Below are 24,562 nucleotides of genomic sequence, written 5' to 3' on the forward strand. Positions count from 1 at the left end.
AATAGAGAGACAGAGACTGCGAAAGAATGGAAAAGTTTATATCCCAGTCCCTTCAGGCCTTATTCCTGCCTTTGAATGGGACCCACCCAGATCAAGCAGCGGCCCTGGGTCAGGAGAACGTGGAGGAGCTCGGGGCAGGTGCCGTGGCTGGACAGGAGATGGCTGAGGGCAGGCCGCCGCGCGCCAGGCCCAGGCCGCGGGGCTTAGACATTCTCTCCCCAGGCAGGAGCGGTCAGAGGAAGTCAATCCTATGTCACAGGGGTGGGGAGAGCGGGGCCGGGGGAGAGAAGGGCTTCTTCCCCATGAAGAAGTCTGGGAGCCCCGCTGAGCTGTGGACCGGACCTCGGGGCACAAGCAGCGCTTCCTGGGAGGAGGCAGGCTGGCCTCAAACCCAGTGCTCTTTGGGTGCCTGGCATAGTGGAGGGGTAGCAAGTGGGGTCGGGGGGGTGACACAGGTATTTTGGGGTCAGGAGCCCGTCCTGAGCCCTGAACAGCCATTGTGAGCCTGCCCATCAGATAAAGGCTTGTCTTAGAGCGCGTCCATCTCTCTAGGTGACGTGCTGAGCCAGGGCTCAGCCAACAGCAGGGGTGAGTTTCTATCAAGAGCAGAGCGGGCAGGACTCTGGGAGGGGTGGCGGGGGGCCTGTCTGCCCTCTGCCCTTCCTACCGCTCTGTCGTCCTGGGGCCATGCCTCTCTGGCGGGAGAGGTCAAGATCGTCTCACCAGCCGATGGCCAACCTTACTTCTGCTAAGGCTGCAGGTCAAACATGGGATGCCCACTTACAGAGGAATTTCGGATAAACAAGCAGAAGTTTTTAGTATTAGTGTGTCCCAAATATATCATGGGACATACTTAGAGTAAGAAAGTATTTGTTTGTTTATCTGAAATTCTCGCTTGGGTAAGTATCTTTTACTGCTATTTCCTAAATCTGGAAACCATTTGCCCACTCAGCCTGCATGCTTGCCTGCTGTCAGTAACCCTGAAATCATTCTTATCAGCTCCCACAGTACAAGCTCAGGCAGGCAACTGTCAGGAAAATTTCCAGATGAGAGTGACTTTAGAGATCACTTTTCCCCATCAGCGATCTGAGCCTGAGACAGTAGGAGCTTTGCCCGAGGTCATGCAAGCAGAAGGTGTCCATCCTGGTCACTTGGGGGGTGCTTGGCACTTCCTATGTGCCTTGGGCCGAAGTTGCTGCTTCCATCTGCAAAGGAGGAAACTGAGGCCCATGGGAGGCCCTCACCAGAAGTCTAACCCCCATCTAATGCAAGGCCTGATTCATTAACCCTGACCCTCCCCCAAGGCTCCAGCCTCCACTTTGGTGGCTAACGATGTGGGGTTCAGCGAAACTGACGTGGGGGTGAACCTCGGCGCCTCTGCTCACTGGCTGAGTGGCCCTGGCCAGGCGCTCCCCTCCCCTGAGCCTCAGTTTTCTCATCTGCATGATGGGGATAATGACACGCCCACCTCCTGGAGGCAGTGATGATGGAGCGAGGGAAACCTGGGCCCTGAGAGGCAGCTCCGGAGGCCTCCCTGGACTGTGAGGTTGCCTGGGGACCTGCAGGGAGAGGCAGACACAGGGCCAGCGCAGGGAGAACAGGAGACCCAGGACCACCTCACCTCTTCTCCTCGGCCCGCCTCCCCGGTGCTCTGCGAAGCTGCCCCCTCTCCTTGTTACGCCCGTTGCCCAGCTGAGCTGCTCCTTCAGGCTGGAACGCACAGCCTCACTGCTTCCCTCAGACCGTCCGCATCTACACCAGTGAAACTACACCAGTAATGATGATCGCTGCCCTGCACAGACCGGGCGGCTCCCGCTCTGAGCAGAAGCCCCAGAGCAGAGATTCTGCTTCCATCCCCACGTTACAGAGCGGATCACATAGCTGGTCGGCGGCTGAGCAGGGGCCTAACCTGGGCAGCACGGTCACGGCCCCGCCCCCAACAAAGGCCCGAATGCAGTCAGAGCCCAAGAAACACTCATCACGTACATGAGCAGATTGTCCTATCAGATGGTGCTTTACTTCTCCTGGTCTCCTTCCCTGACAAGGTGTTCATCTCTTGAGGTCAGGGACTCGGGCAGGTTTGTGTGGTGACCAGCTCAGAACCTGGTACACGGTAGGTGCAGCCATGAAATTAAAGGACACTTGCTCCTTGGAGGAAGAGCTATGATAAACCTAGACAGGGTATTCCAAAGCAGAAACATTACTTTGCCAACCAAGGTCCGTCTAGTCAAGCTATGGTTTTTCCAGTAGTCATGTATGGATGTGAGAGTTGGACCATAAAGAAAGCTGAGCACAGAACTGATGCTTTTGCACTGTGGTGCTGGAGAAGAGTTTTGAGAGACCCTTGAACTGCAAGGAGATCCAACCAGTCCATCCTAAAGGAAATCAACTCTGAATATTCATTGGAAGGACTGATGCTGAAGCTGAAGCTCCAGTACTTTGACCACCTGATGTGAAGGGCTGACTCACTGCAAAAGACCCTGATGTTGGGTAAGATTGTAGGTGAAAGCAGAAAGGGGTGGCGGAGGATGAAACGCTTAGATAGCATCATCAGTTCGATGGCCATGAATCTGAGCAAACTCTGGGACACGGTGAAGGACAGAGGAGCCTGGCGCGCGACAGTCCGTGCGGTTGCAGACAGTCAGACATGACTTAACAAGTGAACAACAACAAATGCTTGACGGATAAATGAAAGGATGAATAAGCAGGAGAGACGGTGTGCAGCCTACAAGGACGGACAAGGAGGAAGGTGGCCGAGAAAGCTCTCTCCTGATGAGGCCGCGATCAGTGAAGCCTGGGCCCCAGGTTCATTTCCATGACCTTCCTTATGCCTCCAAACAGCTAGGAGCCAAGGCAGGAAGGGGCCTGGGCCCAGCTGAAGGGGCCGTGCTGACTCACAGAGAGGGTGTCCTGTCCAGCACACTCCACATTTAGTTGCTTGCTTTTAGTTTTTTAAAAAACAGCTTTACTGAGATGTAATCATACGCCATAAAATCCGTCCATTTAAAATGCACAGTTCAGCATTTTCCATCATGATTAGAGCCGCGCAGTCACCATTCAACCTAACTGTAGAACATTTCATCACCCAGCAGAAGCCTTGCCAGCTCCAGCGGTCGTTGCCCATCTCTCCCGCCCTCCCCCAGCACAGGGCACTCCCTCATCTACTTCCCGTCTCTCCAGATTCACCCGTTCTGTGCATTTTGTACAGAGTCAAGGTGTCCATGACTGGCTTCTTTCGCTGAGCATGATGTCACGGTGCATCCACGCTGTGACCTGCGCAGGACACGCACATTTCATGGCTGAAGAGTATTCCATGGCGTGGGCAGACTGCATTCTGTCTATCCAGGCATCAGCTGACGGACATGTGGCTTTTTAACCACTTTTTACTACTATGAGTAATGCTGCTATGAACGCTCATGTACAAATCTGTGTGGACACGTGTTCTCGTGTCTCTTGAGTATCCGCGTAGGAGTAGAATTGCTGGGTCATATGGTAACTCTATGGTTAACGTTTTGCTTCCTCTCAATCTGGGGGGGAAAGAACAATAATCTTTCTTGAACAATTTAAAAATGCATTCCAGTGCCTAAGTAGTACTAAAGCTTCTGCCAAGTTGAGCCAAGAACCCAAAAAGAGGGTCCTTGAGGGGACCAGGCCCCTCAGTGAGTCATGTCAGTCCAGACCCTGGCTTTGGCAGTCACTGCGTGACTTTGCGCAAGTGTGGTCCGCCTCTCTGGACCTCAGCATCCTTGGCTATCAAGAAGAATATCATACGGAGCTTGAAGACTCCAGGCACCTCCCGGTGCCTCTTGGAGCCTCAGTTTCTCCTTCATCGATTGAGGTTGTGGCGCTGGCCTCTCAAAGTCCCTTTGGCTTCCTCTTACATGCTAAGAATCTCCTCCAGAGCTTCATTTGGAATTCAGCCAGCAGCAGGACCTCAAACCGCCTCCTGACCAGCTTCCTGGAGACTAGACAGGAGTTTTTATTTTCAGAGAGGAGGATCCTCGGAGGAGCTGCTGGTACCTTGATCGGGGCCTCAAAGCTGAGTCAAGTGGGCCCTGCTTCTGACTTGGGGGAGCTGGGGAGGCGAGTAAGACCACTCTCACAGACAGACAAACAGCCAGACCGATTGTCACCCAGCTTGTCACGCACACCCTCTTTGCCTGTCCTGGTGCAGTGAACTAAAGTCTCTTCCCGCAGGGTGGTCTCGGGAGAACCCTGTAAGGGCAGACCCAGACATCGCAGGGGAGGAGGCGCCCCCAGCTCATGGAGCCAGTCCGGGTTTCCAGGAAACAGGGTCAAAGGCAGCTAGCACGAGGATCCATTTTCCCCAAGACAAGCCTGACGGGTGCAGGCAGCTGGTGTGCGTGAGTGCCAGGGACGCAGACAAAATCAGTCCACGTGGCGGGCGGCGCTCCTGTCCTTTGCTTTCCACTCCCAGGTCGGAGACCACAGCTAGCTCAGCCCAGTGGTCCCCCGCAGGGTGTGGGCCTGTGGGGCGTGAACCCCGGGCCTCCCAGCTATGGGAACCTGGGAGCCACCTCGCTTTCCTCTGTCGCCTCATCTGGAAGGTGGGAATCACAAGAGCGTTACCTCCCAGGGGGATCGATGGGTGGAGGTGCACGTAAGGTGCTCGGGCAAGGAGCCTGAGGGCGTAATGTCTCGACGGTGATTATTTTAGGTCAGACAGTCTCCGGCCTTGAATGAGCGCACGGCCCCCGTTGATGTGTGTGTATTTATAAAGTACAGACACATGTTACTGAACTAGCACATTCCATCCATCATAAAACACATCCTCAGAATGGAAGTTTTCGAAGGATCATGAGTGGATGCAAACATTCCCATCTTTTCTTTGCTAACCCTGCCCCGTCCAGAGCTCGGCCTCCATCCAGGGAGATGGCTGAAGGGGCTGGGCCAGGGGCGGGTGGCCCAGACCCCTCCCTTGGGCTCTGGGACCAGGCCGTGAATCCTGGAGGCAGGAAGGCATCCAACCTCCAACCTCCTGCAGGCGGAGCCTGGGCAGATGTTTGCATTTTCTGGTGGCTCAGACGGTAAAATGTCTGCCTACCGTACAACCTGGGTTCAATAACTGGGTTGGGAAGATCTCCTGGAAAAGGAAAAAGCAACCATTCCAGTATCCTTGCCAGGAGAATCCTATGGACGGAGGAACCTGGTAGGCTACAGTCCATGGGGTTGCAAAGAGTTGGAATGTGACTGAGTGACCTCACTTTCACTTTCTTTTTGCTGGTAAGCCTTGTAACAGGCCGCATTCCAAGCACTTCTTGATTGTTAACTCCTTGACAAGGAGAGGTTCTGTGCTTTGTTTTAGCAGATGGGGAGCTGAGGCACAGAGGGGTTAAGTAACCTGTCCACAGTCACACAGCTGGCAAGGCACAAGCGCGGCTCTGAACCAAGGCAGTCGGGCTCCGGAGCCTGGGCTCCCGTCTATGCTCACCGCGGCCGGCCCCCTCTCTGGCTCCCGCCCCGAGGGCCTGGGGCCTCGGACCCCCTAACGATAACATGATTGCCACCCCCACGTACAGATGCAGAGGCTGAGCTTCGCAAGTGTGGAATGAGCTGCCCCCAGCCCAGCTGGGAGGCTGCTGGGATTCAGTCTCAAGCCCCTCAAACTTCCAAGTGGAGATCTTCACCAGCCGTCTCCAAGCTGCCCCTGGAGACCCTGTTTTGAGAAGAGCACTGGAGACAGAGTCCAGAAGGCTTCTCTGAGCACTGACTCTGCCGTTGGCTCACTCGGGCGATCTCGGGCAAGTCCCCGCAGAGGGTCTCAGCCCCCGGCACCTTCACAGCTATGCCCTGCACAGCTGTCAACCCATTTCACAGAGTGGGAGAAACTTGCCTGAGGATACACAGTGTGCAAGGGGCGGTCCCTGGGCTCGAACCCGGGCCATCAGAACCCTCCTCCCCAGCACAGCAGCGGGGGAGAGGAAGCAGACACTTGAAGAGATGGAGCCAAGATATGCAGAGCCACAGTGAGGACCCAAGGCAGAGTGTGCCTGGTGAATAGTCGGTGCTCAGGAGAGGTCTAAGGGAGGAGAGGACAGAAGAGGCCTGCGGCGGGCTCCAGCCAGGCAGGCACCGGGCGTCCCACCAAGCAGCCGGCCCTGCTGGGCCCCGGGGGGCCTGCAGTGTTGGGGGGCCGTCTGCAGGGCATGCAGAGCGCAGCTATCAGGCTAACAAGGGCAGCGTCTGCTGCCCCACCAGCTGCCAGGCAGCTCCTCAGTGTGCCCCCCTGCACTCAGGAGAGGTCAGTGCCCTCTGAGGGCAAGGGCAGGGAGGGACCAGGCCCTGTGGAGTCTTCAGATCTCTAGGCTCAGTCCAAAGAGAGGTGCCAAACCTCGAGGTGGCCAGTGCAGCCTGGGCCAAATCCTCTGCTGGGCCCCTCTGGTGCCCACTACCCACCCGGACTGCAGGAGCCTGTGCTGGGTGGGTGAGACGGGGTACGGAGCGCAGACGCTTCCCCTCCTGGCATGAGAACAAGGGGCACAGAGAGCCCACAGCATGCCTGCCCGCCTCGCTTTGCAGGCTCCCGGGACAGGAGGCCTGCCACCTATCAGGATGGCCTTGGCGTTGCCCAGCGGGGCAGCATAACAGGCCAGAGGTGCCTGGCTCAGAGCACACGGGGCTGAGTCGGGAGCTGGCTCCTTACAGCCCAGGCTCCAGCGTCAGACAGACCTGGGCTCAAGGACTTAACAGCTCTCTTTCTTACTTTCCTGATTTTAAAGTGAGAAGAAAAGTAGCATCTATCCTGAAGGCTGTGGGGGCTTCCCTGGTGGCTCGGACGATAAAGAATCTGCCTGCAATGCAGGAGACCTGGTTCCATCCCTGGGTCGGGAAGATCCCTTGGAGAAGAGAATGGCAACCCACTGCAGTATTCTGGCCTGGAGAACCCCACGGACAGAGGAGCCTGGCGAGCTGCAGTCCACGGGGCCGCAAAGGATCAGACACGTCTGAGCGACTGACACTCTGACTTGCGCTTCTGAAGGGTATGAGAGCTGGGAGGGTGAGTCTGTGTGTGGCACTCAGGACAGGGCCGGGCGCAGAGGAATCACTCTGAAAGCGCTGGTCACCGCCGCTGCCGCCATCCACGCATATTATCGCTGTTCTGCTTCATCCGCTTCCCACCTGCCTCTGTCTGACCCTCAGACCTCTCTTCCGGAAAACCGGGCTAATTACCTGCCTCGCAGGGTTGCTATGAGGATTAGCCGTGCTAACTCTGGCTCTCGTAAATGACCACATAGTACCAGGCGTGCAATCAGGGTTCTTCATCAATACCCACCCCGGGGCTGAGGGTCAGAAGAGCCGTCGCTGTGACCCCGCGCAGCTAACCTGACTTCTCCGAAATCTGCTCTCTCGTGGCTTGGGATACAGCAGGCACTCCATAAATGCGGTCCCTTTACTACTCCTCAGCGGTGTTCCCGCAAGCGGGGGCCCCTGCCTGCAGGGCGGCCTCTGGAGGTCACTGAGCTTGCTGAGGGGCCACCTGCACCCCTGGAGGCTGCGAGGTGAGGGGCACCCCAGTCTTGCTCAGGAAGCCCATGGCCAGCAGCCTCTCAGGCTCAGAGAGGAAGCACCTTGAGGGTCTGAAGGAGGGTCAGAGGGCAGACGTGACCCCAGGACGCCTGCGTGAGGCCTGGGAGCCCCGGGTCCTGCCTGCTTGCGTCTCACACCCCTTCACCTGGTCACCTGGCTCCCACTCACTTCCTTCCATCCACCAGAAGGCGTCCCCCGACCCCAGTCTGCACTCTGACCTCCTGACTTTGCACCAGGCACTGGTCCATGGTGCTTTCCCACACCTGTTCTCACTGGGGCTCCCCACGGCCACGCAGCTGGGATCCCGACCCGTGTCATCCACCCCGCAAGTCCCTTCTGCTCTGCTGGACTTTGATCTCAGCTTGAGCTCCCTGCAGGGCCCAGCAGTCAGGACGGGCGCCTGCTGGCCGTGTTGGGACAGTGGACAGCACCCTGCCTGGGAGACGCTTGTCCTGCCCCTGTGGCTCTCCGTGCGTGGCCAGGCCTCTTCTCCCACGTCCTGTCTCCCTGAGGCCCGGACTGCCTCGCCCCCCATGGCCCCGGCACAGCAGGGGCTGAGAACACGGCGGCTCCAGGCCCCTGGCCCTCTGGGGTGGACCCTGTGCTGGGTGAGGTGGTCAGCAACGCGAACACAGCTGTGTGAGATGGTGGAGCCCAAAGGATGACGTCCACAGGGCCCGAGAGGGACAGGGCAGGGTCGGGGGAGGGCTTTGGTACATAGACCAGCGGTCAGGGGAGGCATTGAGGGAAGGAGGCGTTCATGCCGCGCCTGGAGGCTCAGAAGGAGCCGCCAGGGGAGGATCAGGGGCAAGGCGCACGCAGGCAGATGGAGGAGCCGTGCAAAGCCGCTGTGCCGAGGCTGAGTGCGCGGGGCTGGCTGGCTGGGGGGAAGGACTGCATGCGGCGAAGATGCCGTGAAGGGCCCTGGGCCAGGAGCTTAAACTCTTTGCGAGGAGCACAGGTACGGACTAGTGGCTTCAAGCACAGGAGGTGACAGCATCTGATTTCTGTTCTGAAAGAACATCTGGCTGCTGAGTGGAGAACAGTTACGGAAGGGGACCCGGGGACGGGGGAGGGAAAGACTCCCCCCAGTAGCTCGAGATGATCAACTTCACCGCCAACGAGAGCAGCACGTGACCCTGTTCCTCAGAGACAACAGGATTGTGGAAAACTGAGCTTCTGAATAACAAACGAGAAGGAAAGAGAGTGGGCTCCTGCCAGCAAGCAATGACCATCTACAGAGCCCATAAGCGCCCAAGCCGTGCAGAGCTGAGGTCACCTGCCACAGTCCCAGTGAGTTCTAAGAGCTACAAATTCAACTGAAAGAGTCGTTCACGTTTTAAAATTGGAGTCCAGGTTAAAAAAAAAAAAATCTGGGTTTCTTTATTTTTGGAACATTCCAGAACTCTGACAGTTCCGGATATGTACTCAGTCAGGACACAGAGTTGAGGTCATTTCTTTCAGCACGTGACTCGGTCTGGCAGAGGCCTCACCTCTCCCTACTGCCCCCCAGCCCAGTCACCGGTTACTCTCAGGGCCCACCAGGCATCTGAGCTTGTTCTCCAAGGCCTACTGAGTCCCAGGCTTGGTGAGCGTGTGGAGTGACCAGAGCTTTCACCCTCAGCTGTGGCTGTGTAAGCTGCAGAGAGCTGTCCAGGGCCAGTCTGCAAACTATTGTCATTTCTAGCGCAGTAGGAATTATCTTGTGACTTGAAGACACGCGTTTGCCATGACCCTGCAGCTCCTATCCTGGGTTTATACGGAGGCAGGAGGCGGGCGGGCTCGAGGTTAGGCATGTGCAGCTGGCCTCCTGTTTACAGTTCCCGGGAGAGGAAGAGCAGGTTTCAGCCTGGACACTCACAACTAACCTTCTGACGGCCGGGACAAAAAGGCTAAACTCTGTCTGAGAAAAAAGATCAAGAGTTGACATGTTTGCCCTCCTTGGGGCAAGGGAGACACTACACACGCGCACAAAGGCTCCTCCAGGGTCACGAGGCAGGGGACCCCAGGCCATAATAAGTCTTGCCATTTCCCTCCCCAGAAACCCTTGCACTGAAATCTGTCTTGGCTGGGGGGGCGCCAGCACACCCACGGGAGGGTCTTAAGACAAGCTAGCGGGGGGAGGGGGCAAAACAAGATGACTGGCCAGAGGGCAGACCCAGACCCGGACTGTCCCCTCACCAATGGTTTCAACATCCCAAGCACGGCTCTCGAGATTCCCTGGCTGAGTTTGCTTGTGCGTCTTTCTGCATATCCTCTGTTTTTCCAACAAACGTTGCGGTATTCTCTTTACCTTCCGCCTCCTTATCAGAACTTTCTTGTCAAGGCTGGCATGGGCTGGGGATTTAGGCTCCAGCCACTGGCCTCCGTGGGCAGCGGTAGGGCTGCTGGTTTACACCCAGGTGACCAGGGTTCACTTCCAGCTGCTGCGGCTGCGTCCAAAATCAATAGGTAGAGGAGCTCGTACACACGTGCCCGAGAGGACACACCCAAGCACCAGCGGCCGTCGGCAAGAGCCAGAAACACCCTGCACTACAGACCGCCCGGAGCCCCGCCTAGAGCACGGTGATGAACGCGGTACAGCTACGCACAGCCCGAGTGGATGTCAGAGACACAACCGAGGGAAAACAGCAAGCTTCAGAAAAACAGACAGAACGGTTCCATTCCACTTATCTAGCGTGCCCAAACAGACACACCCAACCCCTTTGCGACCCCATGGACTACAGCACGCCAGGCCTCCCTGTCCTTCACCATCTCCCGGAGCTTGCCCAGACTCATGTCCATCGAGCTGGTGACTTAACAATATCTTGGAGCGCTTCCCCACCCAGGTGGAGGATGGTAATTTTAGAGCCCAGGATACTTGGAGCACCGCCCTGTGACCACATCACCAACCAATCAGAAGAAAGTCACAGACCCCGCAGCCCTCACCCCAACTTTAAAAACTTCTCCCCCTAAAACATCAGGGAGTTTCAGTTTTTTTCTTTTTAAGGTCAGTGCTTTTTGTATCCTGACCAGAAAACCTTTGCCTTCCTATAACAGGAAGATAGATACTCAGCTCTGTATCCTCTGAAATCTTGGTTCTGCTTTTTACATTTAGGTCTATGATCCATTTTAAACTGATTTTTTATTTTAACATGTAAAAAGTTGCCTATTTTAATGTATACAACTCAGTGAATTCGAGGGTTAGTGCACACACGTGAAACCATCACCACCATCAGGCCACAGACGCACCCCTCCCCTCCCAGCTCACTCCTGCCTCTACTCTTATTTCCAAACTGTCTTTTGTCTGGGAAGTGAGGGAGCAGCTGAGATTCTTTTCTCCCCACTCTGAAATCCCATTTCCGCATTTGTTAAAGGTGTTTTCCTTTCCCATGGGTTTGACTTAATGCTTTGCTTTGTCGTTTAAAAATTATTGTTCTGTAAATTGTGTACTCCTCTTTTTTGCATACATTTCACTTAAAAAAAAAAAGACCCCGCCCCCCTCAGTCCCTCTTCTGTGGAGGCACTGTGCTCAGGGCCGTGGAGAAAGTGGTGGCCTAATAGCCCTTCCCCGCCCCGAGCGGACAGCCCCCCAAGGCCACCTAGGTTTCTGACTTGTGACGAGGCACATGTGGTTTCTCCTGTTGGGAAAGTTCCAAGGTGGAGGAGGAACTGATTGAAACCAGTTGCGTAAACACCTGCTGGGGAGGCCTTCCCGGGGAGCGTGTTAACGTGAACACGATCTGAAGGTCTCAGTGGGCCACAAGCTGAACCCAAGTCAAGGGTTTAAGGTCATGAAAGACCTCATCCACTGCCTCCACGATGTACACACAGTTTCTACTGTGTCCGGTAGAGAGGCAGGAGTCCTTCCCATTTCCATTCCTCTCCTCTGTCCAACCCTGCCTGGGGCTCTTTGACGCGTCTCCGGGAGCGGGAACACTTGGAGGGGGCTACAGCGGGAGAGGGCTGGGGGGCCTGTCCTCGGAAGAGCAGGAGAAAGGTGGGCCTGAGGCCCAGAGGGTAGAGCAGGACACTTCTATCCCCCAGGTAGGCGTGGGGGAGGAAGACCCTAGCCCCAGGACGGAAAGTTTGATCCTAGGATTGTCTAACCTGTCGGGATTCCCAGGGGACGGGGCCCTCTCCCCGTGGTGCAATCATCCACAGGCTCCCGGGCTCCCATCCCTCCACACCAAGCTCCCCGACCGTGAACGGGAGGCAGGAGACAGAGGCGCCCCCGGCTGAACAGCAGCGGCGTGTCCCCAGAGGACAGATACTTCCAGGTGAGGAGGACCTGAGCCCTGCCCAGGTAGGAGACAGGGACCCCACAGCTCTCATTCTCAGAGTCAGGGAGACCCTGCCAACTGTACATGTGTAGGAGAGCTCCTTGGAGGTCAAAAGGGGAGTGATGTCAACCTATCCATCGGCCTCTTTCCTGGAATCCCTCTTGGCTCAGAGACGCCCAGGGCACATGGGAGGACGCTGGGATGGACCGAATCCAGGCTCAGAATCTGGCCAAGCAAGGTGACTGGCCAAAGGAAGCCTGGAAGAGATGCCCCGTAAAAGCGATTCAAGCCGCCACAAGGGCGCAGCTCTCTCTCTGAGGCCGCCTGGCTATCTACAAGTAAACCTTTTCCCCCTAATAAACACTGGACATTCTTTATTACTTTCCGTCTCTGTGGGAATTCCTTTCTGCAAAGCCGAAGGGCCCGGGCCTTGTCACCGGCTACTGGTCCGGTGGCCAGGATTCAGCGCCCTCGCTGCCGGAGCCCGACCTCCGTCTCTGGCCGGGGACTGAAATCCTGCTTCCAGCCGCCGCTGGCCGAGGCCACCCGAGACCAGAAGGACACCTTTGTCCTTGAGCGTGTGGTGAGTCAAGGCCCAAGACTGGGGGGTGGGGGGGACCCAGTCCTTCCAGGCCACTTACTGGAAGGACACTTGGTTTCCCTTCAGGCCCCGGCGATGAGCGGGAGGCCTAAGGCAAGCTGGGTGGAATGTGCCGCCAGCCCCCGGCTCTGCCTGGAATTTCACGGGCGCATTTTGCAGTCACTAAACTTAGCACCGGGGGCCTGTGGCCTCTGGGTCGGCCCCGGCGAGCCAGAGGCTAAGAATGAATCACAGGGAGAGTGGGCAGGAGAAAACGCAACGGGACAGGCCTGGGGACACATCTCGGCCTGCGGGGAGGAGAGGGCCCTGACAGGCAGTCCTGGACCCCTCCTGCCCTGCTCCCCTTGGCCCAGAGATGCCATCCTCACCCCCCAGAAACTCTGGGGAGAGGGTCTGGTGGGAGTCTGTTACCCCACGCATTCCACATATGTTTACTGAGGGCCTACTGTGTGCCAGGCGCCTTGCTACACCCTGAAGACACTACGGGGATTTGACAGACCCTGTCTGGCCCCTTGCAGCAGACAGATGGGTTCAGCCAAAGGGTGCTGCGGGGGCTGACGGGGGCAGCTCCAACCTGCGGAATCAAGGAGGGCTTCCCAGAGGCGGCGGCATCTAAATGGAGACCTGGAGGTGGATGGAAGAGCTTGGCTGTGGAGAGGAGGGGAAAGGCGGCTCAGGCAGACGGCCAGGCCAGGCTGTGGGGATGAAGAGGACGAGGGACTATCCCCTGACGCCCAGCCCAGCTGCCTCCCATGACACCCCGATGCCGCTCTGACTTTCTGCCTGCTCCCTGGACTGCTGCGCCGGAGAAAACAGACCACTCTTTGGGGTTCCGCTCTTGGTCAGGAGTTCTGGCCCCTGCTTCCTGACCGTACCACCCTGGGCAGGCCAGCTCACTCCGTTGGGCCCCGGTTCCCTTTTCTGTAAAATGGGGATAAGAGCAGGTCCTCAGGGCTTCCCTGGTGGTGCAGCGGGAAAGAATCTGCCTGCCAGTGTAGGAGATGCAGGTGTGAAGATCCCTGGTCCGGGAAGATCAGAGCAACTAAGCCCAACAACTACTGAGCCCGTGCTCCGCACAGGAGAGGCTGCTGCAGCAAGGGGCCCCTGTGCCCCAGCTAGGAGAAAGCCCGCCAGCAATGAAGACCCAGCACAGCCCCAAACAAATACCTCACATTAAAGCTTCTGATTGGAAGTGTTCACAAGAAATGTTCGTTTAAAGAAAAAAAGGCAGGTCCTCTAGTGATGACTCCCTGACCATGCGGGTCACGGGGCCTGATGCTTAGCAGACCCCTGATAAAACAGGAGCTGTCTCCACCTGGCCTGTGGCTTCCTCGCCCACCGGTCAGTGAGCCTCCCGAGGGCAGGGCAGCCCTCCTCCAAAGCCCCATCCGTGGCCTGGTCCGGGAGGAGGCGGATGCTTGTCGGGCCGGAAGCTTTGTTTTCTGCATGCTGCTCGGTGCCTGGCTGGAGCACGAGGAAGGCTGTTCAAACGCCTTGACGGGAGTCTCTGTCCGCCTGCCCAGCCTGCTCGGCTCCCGGAGGACAGAGAAGGTCAGCCTCCCTTGCGTGGCCAGCAGCTGCCACCAACAGGCCCCGAGAGCTGCCCTTCGTCTCCCTCGGACGAGGAGGTGGCCCCAGCGGCTGGCAGCCCTCCCTTGGACCGGGGCAGCTTTCTGCCGCCCTCACCCTGGGGACTGGCACGCACCGCTGACCCACGAATGCCAGCCCATCCTAAGCGCACGTGGAGGCCCGGGGCAGGGGTCTGGGTGGCCCCTCGCTTGTGCTGTCCGCCCACCCCAGCGGGGTCTCTGGATGTGGGGTAGGGGGGGCAGTGGGGCACTGGACCCCGACCAGAGTCCAGCCTCTTCCTGGGCAGCTGGCCCCAGGGAACTCTGGCTTGTCATACATTCCCTCAGGGCTGTTAAATTTTATTTTTAGGATTTATTGAGCACCTCCTGGGTGACCCAGAGTTCTCTCATAAATCTTCTTACTCCAACGGCCCGGGAGGTCAGGATTAGCCCCTCGGTTTACAGATGGGGGCTCACTGGCGGAGAAGTGAGGCGGGTGCCCGGAGGTCACACAGCCAGGAAGGGGCAGAGGAGCAATAAAAGCCAGCTGCTGACTCCAGAGCTCCCTCAAGCCAGGAGAGGATGCCACTCAGCTGGGTGTCCTGATACGGAGCTGAGCCGGGAAACGGGCAGGACCAGCCAGGGAGAGGCAGAGACCAGGCCCGACGCCGCGCCTACAGACTGACCCCGAGGCCTGCACACAGCCAGGCGGCCCTGGGGCCTAGCGGTGGAAACCAGCCAGGCTGCGGACCGGCTCCCTGTCCCGCCCCACGGCCAGCACCTGCGGCAGACAGCGAATGCCTCCTGAACGCGGAATGAATGGAAGCTGGACGGGGTGAGGGGAGTCCCTCTGCTGAGGGAGCAGACACCGACAGGTCAAGCTGCCCAGAGGCTTTCTTACTGTCCTGTTCCCACTGCTGAGCTGGCCAGGGTGGAAGGGTCCAGGGGTTCACACCCACTGGACCAGTCACAGCCTGCCCTCCCCGGTCAGGGTTGACTGGCCCAGGCGCGAGCCATCTATTTGGGACAACGAGTCTCAACCCAGCAATTTTTTTTGAATGGGGGACCCAGAAGGTCGAGTCCAGATGCCGTAAAATGTGAAACTCAGGGGCTGGGGCAATTATGTTTCCACTCAGGCAGCTTAGTGAAAGCCACAATTGTCTCCACTAGGACAGTTTCCACCTGCAAGTCAGAATCAATCTGGCCACCAGTGGCTTGGTGGGTCATATTGTATTTTTCTCATATGATGAGAAATCTAGAGGGAGGTGAGCTCAGGCATGCATTCACTCAGTGAGATCAGAGCTGGAGCTTTGTGCTCTCCTTGCCTTTCCCTCCTGGCTGTGGGATGGTTGCTGCAGCTCCAGGCATCATATCTGCATTCAAGGGAGGATGAAAGGGAGGAAGGCTAGGCCAGCTATAGTTGATGCCTTTTATAACAACAACAAAAAAACACCCGGAAACTTCTCCAGAACCCACAGCAGATGTCTGCTATGTCTCATTGACCGAAACTGTGTCTTATACGGCTGCAGCAAAGGAAGCTGGGAAAGAGTGTTTAGCTGAGCACCGGGCTGAACGTAACCAGGGCTGTTTTAAATGAGAGGGGACACCAGGTAGACAGCTGCCCACCTTTGCCCTGCGATGGTCCTCAAGAAGCAGACAGACTGATACACGGAGGGCTGTGGCGGTCTGGGTGCCTGATTCCAGGTTTTGGTTCAACACCCCCGTGGATTCTGTGATTGCCTTAAACTCTACTTTTGGGCTAAGCCCCTGATAGTTCAGTTGGTAAAGAATTCACCTGCCCTGCAGGTGACCCCAGTTGGATTCCTGGGTTGGGAAGGGATAGGCTAACCACTCCATTACTCTTGGGATTCCCAGTGGTTCAGTTGGCAAAGAATCTGCCTGCAATGGGGGAGACCTAGGTTGCATCCCTGGGTTGGGAAGATCCCCTGGAGAAGGGAACAGCTACCCACTCCAGTATTCTGGCCTGGAGAATTCCAACAGTCCATGAGGTCGCAAAGAGTTGGACACCACTGAGTGACTTTCACTTCACAAGCCAGTTCTAGTGGGTTTTCAAAGTAATCCAGGAACTGCTGTAGAAGCCAGGTGCATGGCCCCCTTCTGAGGATGGTGTCTGCCTGGGCACTGGTGACCTGGGCCATATGACATCATTACCGTGCCAACAGTGGATGGGCCAGGAATCTGGACCCTGGGACCTGGCATAGCAACAGTCCCTTCTGGGGGGAAGGAAATGAAATATGGTGTCCTGGGCCTGGCTTCCTGAAGACAAAGGAAGGGGGCTCCGGGTGGGCAGTGTGCTGGGGGGCAGACAGCTGCCGCTTTGCGATTTGAGAGGAGCAAGAATGGTGAGGGACTGGCGGAGCATCACGAGGAGAACCCAGGAAGGGGCCGGGCTCAGCTGTGGGAGCCTCAGTTTCCTCACCTGTCAAATGGGACTGCTACCAGTTCTCATCTCTGTTGACTGAGGATTAAATGAAGTCCTATGATCAAGGGTTTGGCATAGGATTTGGAACATGCTGAGTGCTCAGTAAGTAGTGGTTATAACATCACTGTTATAGCAGGTGCTCAGGAGATGCTCTAATTAATTTAATTTGGGTGCGTCGATCTCAGCTGCTTCGTTGTGTCACGCTGGATCTTTCGTTGCGACGCGTGGACTCTAGCTGTGGCTTCTGTAGTCGCAGCATTTGAGCGTGGTTGGTGCGTGACACGTGTTCCCTGACCAGGGACTGAACCTGTGGTGGAAGCGCAGAGTCCTACCCACCGGACTCCCGGGCAAGTCCAGCTAAGACCTTCTTTAAGAACGTGCATCAGGATGAAACGAGATGCCTGCACAGCACTTAGCGGAGTGCCGGGCTCAGGCCGGATGCTGGATGCAGGCGGCTAAAATGAAACTCTGAGAAGGCGTGGGCACGAAGGCCAGCCAGGTGATCAGGCTGGACTGTTGCCAAGTTGGAGTGCCAAGCGGAGAGTGGGTGGGAAGAGGGGAGGCACAGACAGTCCTTGAGCAGGGGAGTGACTGGCTGGCACAGGAGTGTCTCCAAGCTTATCCTGGCATCCATCTGCTGTTTGTCAGTGTTTGGGTGAAGACAGGAGGGAGCTGCCCACGAAAGGGGCCCATTAAAGCCCTAGAACAATGGCTTTGCGGCAGCCTTTGTGGAGCCAGATTCCTGCTGTCCAAACCACCCAACTTCCTGCTCCCAACCTGCTGGGAGCTGCGGGAGGCGGCCTTTATCCTCCGGTAATGAGCCAGGGAAGAAATGCTAATTCATCTGCGAGCCCCGGGCCACTCCCCAGTTCCATCTCCACCCAGAAACCTCTGCCAAAGGTCCCTGCATGGGCTAATAGGATTGGCGCTGAGATTATCTGGGTGAACAAGGCCCCTAAAGGGCCCATTCTGATGGTTCAATGTGCCGTTAACCCTTTGTTCGCACTTCAAGCTATACCAAGGTTTAGAGAGTCCATTTGACATTAACCCCTTACCTGCGGGTAAGGTTTCACATCCACCTGTGGGCACAGGAGAGCTTTCAAAATGCAGAAATGAGCTGGATTCCCTAAGTTTATGATCCCAGAGCCTCCATCTTATCTACCCCCTCACTTTTTTTGTGAAGTAAACTGCCACCTAGAGAAGATAGGAGACACTTTCAAGGCCAACCGGGCTAATTCAGGGTCAGGCTTGGGATGGGGTTGGCTCACTGGACTGCCAACTTTTAAGGTATACTGTACAAGAAACCAGATTTGCAAAAAAAAAAAAAAAAAAAAAAAGGTCGAACTGACCAACTCTGGGTGCAGAGTCAGTGAGGTGTGCTTTCAAAGCCTGTCTTTGAGTTAGCAAGAGTTAAAAAAAAAAAACCTCTCTATACCATGATATCATGGACCATACAGAAGGCTGAGCATCAAAGTACTGAGGGTTTTGAACAGTAGTGTGGAGAAAATGCTTGACAGTCCCTTGGACAGCAAGGAGATCCAACCAGTAAATCCTGAAGGAAATCAACACCGAATATTTACTGGAAGGCCTGATGCTGGAGCTGAAGTCCAATACTTTGGCCACCTGATGCGAAGAGCCAACTCACTGGAAAAGACTCTGATGCTGGGAAAGATGGAGGGCAGGAGGAGAAGGGGACGACAGAGGATGAGATGGTTGGATGGCACCACCGACTCGATGGACATGAGTTTGAGCAAATTCTGGGAGATAGTGTAGGACAGGAAAGCCTGGCCTGCTGTAGTCCATGGGGTCACAGAGTGACTGAGCAACTGAACAACAACAGCCGTCGTACCAAGTTCATAATTCAGAAAGATTATTTTTGTTCGTCTGGCTGGCTTCAAGGTTGCAGACTTCCACTTTCTCAGAAGTGACTATTTTTAAGAGAATTAATTGAGCTTCGTTTTTAGCATTTATGGAAGTGGGCTTGCAAAGGGTCTGACTTTTCTGCAGGTGGGCTGAAACGTCTATAAGAGGTCACCAACTGGCTAGTGACTTAGCAGTTATTGTCCAGCATAACTTCCTGCTCACCCCACAGGGCTCAGAACACATAGGTTCAAGGGCAGAAATGGGTCCATGGCAAGCTCTGCCCATCTCCCCACTGGGTGCATGTCTGAGCTGTTCATAGGTCTTTGTGGGGCAGGAGAGTGACCAAGACTCAGCCCCAATATTGAGAAACTCAGGACCATCTTCTTATTCAAACCAAAATAATAATAATAAGCTCACATTCTGGATTCCGGCAAGTCCACCCCTGGGCCTTCTAGTCTACCGCCCAGAAACTTTTGCACGGGTGCAGAAGCGAGTTCGGGGTGGCATATCTGTAGTGACAAAGACTAAGAGCGCCTAAATGACCTTCAGACGGTTTGATACCAAAGGGCATGTTCGAAGGTACGTCTAGACAATTCAGTGAGGCAGGCGCTCAAAGAACAAAGTGCCGCCCTACACAACGGTGAGAAGGAGCCGGAGGTACTGACGGGTGGGAAGAACAAGGGCTAGAACCACTGGGCGCATTCTTGCTCGAGAAAGGAAATGTTCACTTACCTGAGTGTGTGCGCAGAAAGCATCTCCGGGAGGACAGGAAGGAGACGGACCGGTGCTCTCTGGGGAGGGAGACTCCGCCCAGGAGAGAAGGACTCTGGCTGTTAGTTGTTCATTCATACGCTTTTTTCTGCCACTAGCAGCTTCGTTCACCATGCGCAGGCATCGTCGTTCAACTGAAAGCAGTTACTTATCCAAGAGAACTGAAAATATGTGTCCAAGCAAAAACCTGTGTAGAGGTGTTCATAACAGTGTAAGTCATTATCTTGTCAAGCGTTAGACAAAGGATGGAAAACCCCGAAAGCCCATCAGCTGATGAACGGATAAAGATACTGTGAGCTTTCCCTGAAATGGACTATTCCTCTGCCATAAAAAGCGATGGAGCGTTGATACAAGCTCAGCATGGGTGAGCCTTGGAAACATATGCCGAGTGGAAGAAGTCAGACATGAGACGAATCCATAGAGACACAAAGCAGATTAATATCTGCCGGGGGGAGGGGGAAATGGAGAGTGACTGTTAATGGACATTGGGGCTCTCTTTGCGGTGATGAAATGTTCTAAAATTGTATAGTGGTAAAGGCTGCATTGTATATAGTGGTAATTATTGGGCTTGCCTGGTGGCTCAGCTGGGAAAGAATCCACCTGCAATGCAGGAGACCTGGGATCGATCCCTGGGTTGGGAAGATCCCCTAGAGAAGGGAAAGGCTACCCACTCCAGTATTCTGGCCTGGAGAATTCCATGGACTGTATAGTCCATGGGGTCACAAAGAGTCAGACATGACTGAGCAACTTTCACTCACTCACTCACTCAATGGTTGCATAACCTTGTTCAGCTCAGTTCAGTTCAGTCGCTCAGTCATGTCCGACTCTTTGCGACCCCATGAATCGCAGCACGCCAGGCCTCCCTGTCCATCACCATCTCCCGGAGTTCACTCAGACTCACGTCCATCGAGTCCGTGATGCCATCCAGCCATCTCATCCTCGGTCGTCCCCTTCTCCTCCTGACCCCAATCCCTCCCAGCATCAGAGTCTTTCCCAATGAGTCAACTCTTTGCATGAGGTGGCCAAAGTACTGGAGCTTCAGCTTTAGCATCAGTCCTTCCAAAGAAATCCCAGGGTTGATCTCCTTCAGAATGGACTGGTTGGATCTCCTTGCAGTCCAAGGGACTCTCAAGAGTCTTCTCCAACACCACAGTTCAAAAGCATCAATTCTTCAACGCTCAGCCTTCTTCACAGTCCAACTCTCACATCCATACATGACCACTGGAAAAACCATAGCCTTGACTAGACGGACCTTAGTTGGCAAAGTAATGTCTCTGCTTTTGAATATGCTATCTAGGTTGGTCATAACTTTTCTTCCAAGGAGTAAGCGTCTTTTAATTTCATGGCTGCAGTCACCATCTGCAGTGATTTTGGAGCCCCCCAAAATAAAGTCTGACACTGTTTCCCCATCTATGTCCCATGAAGTGATGGGACCGGATGCCATGATCTTCGTTTTCTGAATGTTGAGCTTTAAGCCAACTTTTTCACTCTCCTCTTTCACTTTCATCAAGAGGCTTTTTAGCTTCTCTTCGCTTTCTGCCATAAGGGTGGTGTCATCTGCATATCTGAGGTTATTGATATTTCTCCCGGCAATCTTGATTCCAGCTTGTGTTTCTTCCAGTCCAGCGTTTCTCATGATGTACTCTGCATAGAAGTTAAATAAGCAGGGTGACAATATACAGCCTTGACGTACTCCTTTTCCTATTTGGAACCAGTCTGTTGTTCCATGTCCAGTTCTAACTGTTGCTTCCTGACCTGCATACAGATTTCTCAAGAGGCAGGTTAGGTGGTCTGGTATTCCCATCTCTTGAAGGATTTTCCACAGTTTATTGTGATCCACACAGTCAAAGGCTTTGGCATAGTCAAGAAAGCAAAAATAGATGTTTTTCTGGAACTCTCTTGCTTTTCCATGATCCAGCGGATATTGGCAATTTGATCTCTGGTTCCTCTGCCTTTTCTAAAACCAGCTTGAACATCTGGAAGTTCACGGTTCACGTATTGCTGAAGCCTGGCTTGGAGAATTTTGAACATTACTTTACTAGCATGTGAGATGAGTGCAATTGTGCGGTAGTTTGAGCATTCTTTGGCATTGCCTTTCTTTGGGATTGGAATGAAAACTGACCTTTTCCAGTCCTGTGGCCACTGCTGAGTTTTCCAAATTTGCTGGCATATTGAGTGCAGCAGTTTCACAGCATCATCTTTCAGGATTTGAAACAGCTCCACTGGAATTCCATCACCTCCACTAGCTTTGTTCGTAGTGATGCTTTCTAAGGCCCACTTGACTTCACTTTCCAGGATGTCTGGCTCTAGATTAGTGATCACATCATCATGATTATCTGGGTCGTGAAGATCTTTTTTGTACAGTTCTTCTGTGTATTCTTGCCACCTCTTCTTAATATCTTCTGCTTCTGTTAGGTCCATACCATTCCTGTCCTTTATCGAGCCCATCTTTGCATGAAATGTTCCCTTGGTATCTCTAATTTTCTTGAAGTGATCTCTAGTCTTTCCCATTCTGTTGTTTTCCTCTATTTCTTTGCATTGATCACTGAAGAAGGCTTTCTTATCTCTTCTTGCTATTCTTTGGAACTCTGCATTCAGATGCTTATATCTTTCCTTTTCTCCTTGGCTTTTCGCCTCTCTTCTTTTCACAGCTATTTGTAAGGCCTCCCCAGATAGCCATTTTGCTTTTTTGCATTTCTTTTCCATGGGGATGGTCTTGATCCCTGTCTCCTGCACAATGTCACGAACCTCATTCCATAGTTCATCAGGCACTCTATCTATCAGATCTAGGCCCTTCAATCTATTTCTCACTTCCACTGTATAATCATAAGGGATTTGATTGAGGTGATATCTAAATGGTCTAGCGGTTTTCCCTACTTTCTTCAATTTAAGTCTGAATTTGGCAATAAGGAGTTCATGATCTGAGCCACAGTCAGCTCCTGGTTTTGTTTTTGTTGACTGTATAGAGCTTCTCCATCTTTGGCTGCATAGAATATAATCAGTCTGATTTTGATGTTGACCATCTGATGATGTCCATGTGTAGAGTCTTCTCTTGTGTCGTTGGAAGAGGGTGTTTGCTATGACCAGTGCATTTTCTTGGCAAAACTCTATTAGTCATAACCCTGTAAATATGCCAAAAAAAAATCCACTGAATTGTATTCTTTGAAATAAAAACAACATGTCCCCTTTTTATAAGGCCACAGTCATACTGGATCGGGTCCAGCCGAATGACCTCACCTTAACCTAGTTCAATCTGCAGAGACTCTTTTGCCAAACAAGGTCACAATCACAGGTACCTGGGGTTAGGACCTCAGTGTATTTTTTGTGGGGGATCGAATCTAACCCCATCAAAGAGTTGATGCTTTCAAACTGTGGTGCTCGAGAAGACTCTTGAAAGTCTTCAGAAAGGAGATCAAACCAGTCAATCCTAAAGGGAATCAACCCTGCATATTCACTGGAAGGACCGATGCTGAAGCTAAAGCTCCAATACTTTGGCCACCTGATGTGAAGAGCCGACTCATTAGAAAAACCCTGATGCTGGGAAGGATTGAAGGCAGGAGGAGAAGGGGGAGACAGAGGATGAGAAGGTTGGATGGCATCACCAGCTCAATGGATATGAATCTGAGCAAACTCCAGGAGATAGACGGTGAAGGACAGGGAAGCCTGGCATGCTGCAGTCCACAGGGTCGAAAACAGTCAGACGGGATGTAGAGACCAAATAACAACAGTCTAACCCCTAACACTAAGTCTGGCCCAGCCAAGGAGCGAGACCGAGGAGGGTGCCTCTGAGAGTGTGGTGTGTGCAGGAGAGCGAGTTGGGGCTGGGCAAGCTCAGGATAAAGGAGACCTTTGCTCTGGGAAGCAGGGGTGACTTCCTGGAGGAGGCATTAGAGTTGGGCCTCTTGTCAGGTGGCTACTGTTAGGATGTCGTCCACATCAGGATCGTTTTGAGTCTGTAGGGGATGTTATTAATAATTACACCAGGACAACCGGTGTAAACCAGGATGGTGGTAGGTCAGTCAGATTCTGTGGTCGCCTTGGTCTTAAGAGCTGGAGAGAATTTGCATATGCAAGGTTGGGAGGACTGGCAGGAAGAGCCCATGGAGGGAACAGCAGCTGGGGAGGCTCAGGGGGGAGAACCCTCCAGATGCTCACACGGAAGGACCGAGTCTGAAGACAGAGGGTCTTGGGAAGCTGCGAAGAGCCTCGATCGCCAACCTGAGGAGTGAGGAGTCTTCAGCCAAAGTCCATGGAGGCTGGACCCCTGTGGTCAAACCAGGGGTCTCCTGGAGGAAGGGGCTGCCCGCCGTGCAGGGAAGCACGGACCCTCCAAACCCAAACCAGGAAACCAGCTGGTGGAGAGTTTGCCCATCAGCCCAGAGCATGAAGCCAGCCCAGCTCAGGAGGACAGACACCCCACCAGCTCATCTGCTGACAGGGGCCTTCACCCCGGGGAAAGCAGGCCTTCCTTCACTGCACGGTTCAGCTCTGACTGACTCTGGAAGCAAGGCGGGTGTCAGTTTGGTTGTTAAAACCTTAGGCTTTTGGGGTTTTTTTTCTTATTGTTATTTTTGGAAAGAGAGGGTGTTGAAGATCAATGTCTGGATCTAGTAAAAGCTGGTGTTTAGCTACTTAATCCCTTGGAAAGATATCAGTCATCATTTTTCATATTTAAACATTTTTACAGAAAGGTGCACATTTGCGCTGGGGAGCGGGGAAGGGGAGAAACATTTACAGCCAAACGCTGAGGTCTGAGGACCTCAGAGTCCGGTGATGAAGCCTCTGCAAGCCGCCGGGGGCTGGGTGCTCTCTTCCAAGTGCTCCAGGCCCTCCGGGATGGGGCCCCCATTCTGCCGCAGTCCCCTCCCAAGGCCCCTCCACTGTCAGGGGCCCTGCCCCAGCGGCCCTCCCTCGGGCTTGGGATCGCTCCTCCCCCACTTTGTGGGTCTGCGCTCTGCTCCCCTGCCTGTCGGGAGCCCTGGGGCTCCGTGCGTGGCCCTTTTCTCCCCTTCGTCTACATGCATCTCCTAGTGGCCTCCTGAGTCCAGACGCTGGTCACTCCACGAGCGCTTGTCCTGCCAGACCTCCTCACCCCGCCCCCCAGGCTCCAGACCTGTGTGTCCGGCTGCCTCCTGGCACCCTCTCCCCTGTCCAGCGGACATCCCGAGCCTCATTGTCCCCAGTGACCCTCATTTAATGCGTCCAACGATCTGAGAGGTGGGCAGTGCTACCTTCCTCCCTTATAAGATGAGGCTCAGCGTAGGGGGAGTTAGCTCTAGACAGCGTGAAACCAGTAGGGGAAGAGCTGTGTGAGTATGGAGCCTCCGCCCTTCAGAATCTCCATCTACAGCCAGAGTCACAGGCTCAGGTTGGTCAGGTTGATTTCTCCAGACCCTTCCAGCTGCAAATGAGGACAAAGAAGCTGGTAGAAAGACTGGGGCAGAAGAGCGTGTATGTGAGGGAACAGGAAAAAGAGTGCTAAGTCACTTCAGTCGTGTCCGACTCT

Source organism: Ovis aries, chromosome 19 (assembly GCF_016772045.2).
Source record: "Ovis aries strain OAR_USU_Benz2616 breed Rambouillet chromosome 19, ARS-UI_Ramb_v3.0, whole genome shotgun sequence".
Lineage (NCBI taxonomy): Eukaryota > Metazoa > Chordata > Mammalia > Artiodactyla > Bovidae > Ovis > Ovis aries.